The sequence below is a fragment of the Rhinichthys klamathensis genome, unplaced genomic scaffold, assembly GCF_029890125.1.
Source record: "Rhinichthys klamathensis goyatoka isolate OS25496 unplaced genomic scaffold, OSU_Roscu_1.1 h1tg000452l_1, whole genome shotgun sequence".
NCBI lineage: Eukaryota > Metazoa > Chordata > Actinopteri > Cypriniformes > Leuciscidae > Rhinichthys > Rhinichthys klamathensis.
Window position 1 is genome coordinate 206,828 of NW_026606944.1, and position 6,154 is coordinate 212,981.

At 40.6% G+C, this 6,154-nt stretch overlaps 1 long non-coding RNA gene across 1 annotated transcript; it reads right to left on the reverse strand.

Moving 5' to 3' along the window:
* On the reverse strand, window positions 1–1,092 carry LOC130071714 (uncharacterized). Its single transcript, XR_008804033.1, has 3 exons — window positions 911–1,092; window positions 715–812; window positions 1–157 (listed from the first exon to the last, which is right to left on the reverse strand). It is a non-coding gene; the product is annotated as an uncharacterized LOC130071714 (long non-coding RNA).
* Window positions 1,093–6,154: the final 5,062 nt, after the last annotated feature.

A 6,154-nucleotide genomic window follows, 5' to 3' on the forward strand; every position in this document is an offset into this window, starting at 1 on the left:
AAAAAAAAAAAAAAAAAGCAAATACATATTTACAAGCAATAACAAAATATATCAAAAGCGCAGCTAGGGGATGAAATGTCTGTCCACCTCTGGGCCATGTGGTGGTGGCTTTCTGTCCGAACATGATCCACTGTACAGACGCCGGTGACGCAGTGCGCTGTACGTGGGATTAGCCTCGAGTCTTATCTGTAGCGTGCAACAAAGGTCACTGAGCTCCTGGCTGCGGAAACTTGGGGGTCGCACAACCCACCCTGACACCCCCTCAAAGCTGCCATCTTCCTCATCGGACATTAGATCAATGGTGACGCCTTTCCAGAACGCCAGTTCCTCTGCTGCCAGTACACCCTGCCTCGCTTCCAGAAGCTGTTAACACAAACAGAACAGACAGTCAGTATGCCTGTTTGTCAACCATCCCAATACTGCTGACCAGCAATATATATAATATATATATATATATATATATAATACCCAATAAATCTTACCCGCTTCCTTCTTGATCGGTACCGGGCAGAAAACTTAACGGCTGCCGCCCTATCGGCAAGATCTGGCTGACTGTACCGGAAGTTCCGGCGTACCGTCTCGTAGTGGGTCTTGCATGCAGCTGGAAAACAAAATTTGTGTGCATTGTAAATAAATAGCGTGACCACAGTACATACATCAAAAACAATATTAACATAAAAACAATATACACACCCCACAGTAACAGATACTTACACACAATGGCATCGTTGTCAACACCATGTAAATCCGGGCTTGCGTGCAGAGCTCCGACCAAAAACGATGTGACCGCCGCATTATAAGGCGAACACAGTCTGTGAAAACAAATGTGAGATTAAATAACAGTAAAAGAAATATGAATTCGCTTTCTACACAGTAGATCGCAGGATTTGTATGTAACGTTATGTCTTACCCTTGCCCAGCATCATAGCGCCTGAGATTCGTCTCGGAGTTGTGCAGGCGACGGACGGCTTCCTATGAAACAAAATGAAGCAGAACAAAAAAAAATACATTGTGAACTTACTTACTGTGAACATACAGTGATTCTTATTGTTTTTAGTTTAGAAATTACCATGTCTTACCGCAATTTTCGGATTGTTCAAGCGTCTTTTCCTCTTGCGTTCTTCTACACGTGAGTCGTTGTTGGACTCGAGAGCAACCACCCTCTCTGCCATGGAGTCTAATTTGTCGTTCAGTGCTGAGAACTGCTGACTGACCTCGGAAGAAAACTGAGTCAGCTGGCGAGACAACCCACTGATAGCAGACAGCAGTTTCTTCTCGTCTGTTGCGGGACTGGCTGAAGCTGGTCGTTGGAGAGGCCCATGTCAATACCAACACTGGGCGTATTCTTTGTCTCCCTAATCAAACACACCTGATTCAACTCATTAGCTCATAATCACATGGGTTGAGTTGAATCTGGTGTGTTTGATTACGGAGACAAAGAATACGCGCAGTGTTGGTGTGCCGCCAGGAACAGGGTTGGGAAACACTGTCCTATGGTCGCGCGAGTTGTTCGGCGTGACCATGACCTCGCACGTGATCTGTCTTGTCCAATCACAGGCGAGGTCATTGTCAACATACGGGTATTTCCCGACCCGCCACCATTGCTGTGGGCAGAACATTAGATGAAGCTGAAACGAGTTAAACAAAGTGAAATGAGTTTTGTGTTAAAAAGTAAAAATGGTCATCTCCTGCTGGTCATAATGGTCATATTATGGAAATTTGCTTGTAAAACGACATTCTCTGGTAAAACTTTGTAATCAAAGATTGCGTGCGTCTCCGGGGAGGTCACGTGATATTAATTGGCCTATAGGAACTATGTATTTGAGCATAAAAATACACACACGAAGCCTACACAAGAAACTCCGAAGAGAAAAAGATGGAAGTGCCTAAAACTAAGAAGCTAAAACGGCGCTTTTGTGAACACTGTGATAATGAACTCTCTCACTCACAGTATTTTTACCATAAGACACTGTATCTTGGGAATGGCGTTTGGGAAAAAAAAACCCAAAAGGGCTAACGTTAACGTTAGATCAGTAAATGCGCAGGACGTGTTGTCTTCAAATGACCTTGTCATTGGTAACGTTAGCTATGCACCATCGATGTTCGAAGACCAAGAAGAGAACTTGGTTAGAGTTGAAGAATGTGAAGAAAGTGAAACAATGCACCCCAAGGACCCAGAAAGAGAATTAGAAGAAGTGATGGAAGAATCTGAAGAAATGGACCCACCGACTGACAATTCAGACAACGGTAAGCAGCAAATTGACGTATATATTCTATTGAATGTGCTTACTGTAATTTTAAGCGTTCACTTAATGTCACCCTGTTTGCCAGAGTTGGGTATTAAAGAGTTATATGTACTCCGTTACATGCAGGTCTATTTAAGTAACTTTTTTGAGTAAATTGTACAGAATAGTTCATCACCCTCTTTCGGTCTTACTTTAGCAGATGAGTACAGTTTGTGGCTACCTCTGCGTTTTACTACTGTTATGAATGCAAATATAGACTGTTGTTTACTGATGTTGTGAATGCACATATAGAATGTAGGCCTATCTTCTAATGGATTATCTGTTCTGCTTTGCATGTTTTAGATGAAACAGAAGATGATCAGAACATTCATCTTTTCCTTGACACCAGCGATTCAGATTCGGAGCAAGATGAAGAAACAAACATATGCTGTGTTGTGGTAAGTTGAAAAACACCTTTTAACATAAAAGTAAAAAATTACATATAGGATTATTCAGAGCTCAAGCTATAGATGGATGCCCACATTAATTGCACAAAAGCTAGCTGATTAAGATGCAGGGCTGGGCGATATGGAGCAAAAAAAAAAGATCTCGATATATTTTGCTATATCTCGATATACGATATATATCTCAATATTTTTAAAGGAAAAATAACCCCCCAAAAATACTGCAAAAACAAATATGTCAAATACCACAGTCTTTTTTTTATTGAAGTGCAAAGAGGTATGCAGTTCATGTAGGAACAAAGTGCTTCTGAGACATAAAAAATAAATAAATAAATAATCCCTGTATACAAAAATAATAATTTAGTGTTATAATAATAGTTATCTGTATAGTGTTTGGAGTGTTGCCAGAGCTAGTGGGTTTAGTGGCCAGGATCCCTACGGCCGTTTCACACCGCAAGCATGAGTGGCGCGTGAGCAGCACGTCAGCGCAACTACATCATCACTGCAGCTGCAGACACGTGCGAGTATTCACACTGGAAGCGTTTGTACAGCGTCACAACAGCGGCTCCCAGGCTACATATAAGCAAGCATTTCTTTACAAAGACTTTTGTTAAAGGAGTCATATAATGGTACATGCACTTTTTCAAGTTGATTGTACTGAAATGTGTGTTGGCAGTGCCTGTACACAACCATCATATAATGATAAAAAGCCATCCAGTGTTTTTGTTTTAATCTCCTTATATGTTTTCCCCTGCCTCAAATCGAGCCGTTCGACCGTGTGACGTCACACGGTCGGAAGCCCCTCCCGCGATTGTTGATTGACAGCCGGGTTTCAACACAGAACCGCCCTCGCTCATGAGCCAGCTGTCAATCATAGTCTGCTTTGACCGGCGCGGTCATTGTTGATATGCTGGAGCACTGTCTATGAGCAGAATGGCGTCTAAGCGATTGTGGTGTTCTGTTCTTGGGTGCAATAACGAACACAGCAGTCATTTTAATGTTCCCAAATCCGAACCGCTGAAGACGCGGTGGCTGAGTTTTGTTTTTGAAGGGAATATTCCCCACGAGCAACGTCAATGTTTTCATGTTTGCGCGAATCATTTCTCAGCAGACTGCTTTATAAACGAGGATCAGTATAAAGCTGGTTTTGCTAAGAAGCTACTCCTGAATAAAGGATCGGTACCAGCTATTCGTGTTCCTGCTGAACCTCCAGAAGAACTGAAGTGAGTGTAACGTTTTATTAACCTTTATATTAATATTTATATCTTTGCAAATCGCTTGCACGCTTCACGATGAATGAGTCTAAGGTTTACACTCAGGGTACATTACGGCATGTTTTCTATGTACGACGTTCTCAATATAATTCATAATCCCACGTTTATAATGAACAACGCGTTATGGTTATTGTGTTACAAACGTGTAAGTTACGCACAGAACAGAAGGGCGGAGTGAGCACAGCTCATGATCATTTAAAGTCATATGCACTGAAACGGCGTGCTGAAAACAGAGCTGTTTTTGACCAGGTAAAATAAGTGTTTTCTTACAATACTAATGAGAACTTTTAATTAAAGTATATTACAAACTTTTAATTTAGGCCCTAAAGAATCATATTAGCTTGTACAAAAATGGCATTATATGACCCCTTTAAATTTGTTTTTAGAAGTTGGTAGACTTGATATACTTGAAGTTTGTTCAAAGCCCAAACTGAATAATTAAAAACAAGTTTAAGTAGGGTATAGGTAGCCTACATTTTCTATAATATTTTAGTCTTCATTTACTTTTTCTGACATACTGCAGTTCTTACACACTAGACATGCAAATTCTGTGCATTTTGGGCACTTTTTGTGTGAAATCATTAATTTTGTCCATCAATGAGCAGCGCTGCAAAAATAGACTCTCCGCCGAAACCCCCGCTTCACAGCTGCTCACGCGACGCTCCTGCTTGACGCCGTTAAACGGCCGTTAATCTAGTGCACTCCTCGGGGGCGAGCACAGCACAGATAAGGCAAACAAGTAAAATGGTGAAATCAGAATTAAATATAAAATATATATATACATATATATATATATATATATATATATATATATATATATATATACACGATATGTCAAAATCCATATCGTGTTTAAAAAATATATATATATTTTAAATATCGAGATATCGCCCACAACTAATACACATGCTTTTTTCAACCTGAAAACAGAGTGAAACTGTACATATGACAGTCTTTTCGGTATCAAATGATCACACTCATTGCACAAAAGCTAGCTGATTAAGATGCACCTTATTCATAGGATGCACACCATACATAGGATGTAAGTATAGAAGAATGTGTGTTTTAAATTTAAATTGTACTTAAAATTAAAATTGTAATTGTACTTTACATTTGCAGGATGAAGAGGCGGGGGAATACCTGGCTGAGGAGCAGAGTGAAGCCTATCCTAACACGCAAGATAACGAGGGACGTGGAAATGATCAGTCTTCAGAGAAAAAAGAAGACCTACTGATGAAACTTCTGGCCATGATGATTTTGTCATGGCAAACAACCTTCAAGATTTCTGACAATGCTATTACATCACTTCTTCTGTGCATCAAACACTTCATGTGGATAATTGCAAATGTTCTCTGTGCTGATTCCCTAACTGCCTTCGCAAGCAATATTCCTAAGACTTTATTCTCCTTGAGGAAATGGACAGGTGTCCTCCGTGACAATTTCCTACAATATGTGGTGTGTCCAAAATGTATGGCAGTGTACACAGTTGATGAAACCTATGAGCTCAGACGGGATGGTACTAAAGAGTGCAAGACTTGCGGTTACATCAGATTCTACAAACACCCAATGGCTGCGCAAAGGAAGAAATGTGGCTCTGCTTTGCTAAGAATAGCTAAATCTACCAGTGGTAAAGAGTATGTCTATCCAATACGACCTTACTGTTACAAAGGTGTTGTACAGTCTCTGGAAACACTTGTTAAAAGACCTGGATTTGAAGAGAAATGTGAAGAATGGCGGAAGCGGAAAATACCTGATGGTGTGTTAGGAGATGTATATGATGGACAGGTTTGGCAGGATTACCAGTATGTGAATGGACTGCCTTTTTTAGCAGAGCCAAATAATTTAGCCTTGATGCTGAATGTGGACTGGTTCCAGCCATTAAAAAATGTACCATATTCAGTCTGAGCCATCTACCTGGTCATTTTGAATCTACCGCGTGAACACCGTTTTAAAGAAGAAAATATGATTCTTGTTGGACTAATACCTGGCCCTAAAGAACCAGCTCTAAACATAAATGCTTACTTAGAACCCTTGGTTGATGAGCTCCAAGAACTTTGGAGTGGAGTTATTTTGGAAGACAACTCCTTCATAGGACACCAGGTTTACAGAGCAGCTCTGCTTTGTCTTTCATCAGATATCCCTGCAACTCGAAAATGTGGAGGCTTTGTTGGACATGGAGCATATAGAGGTA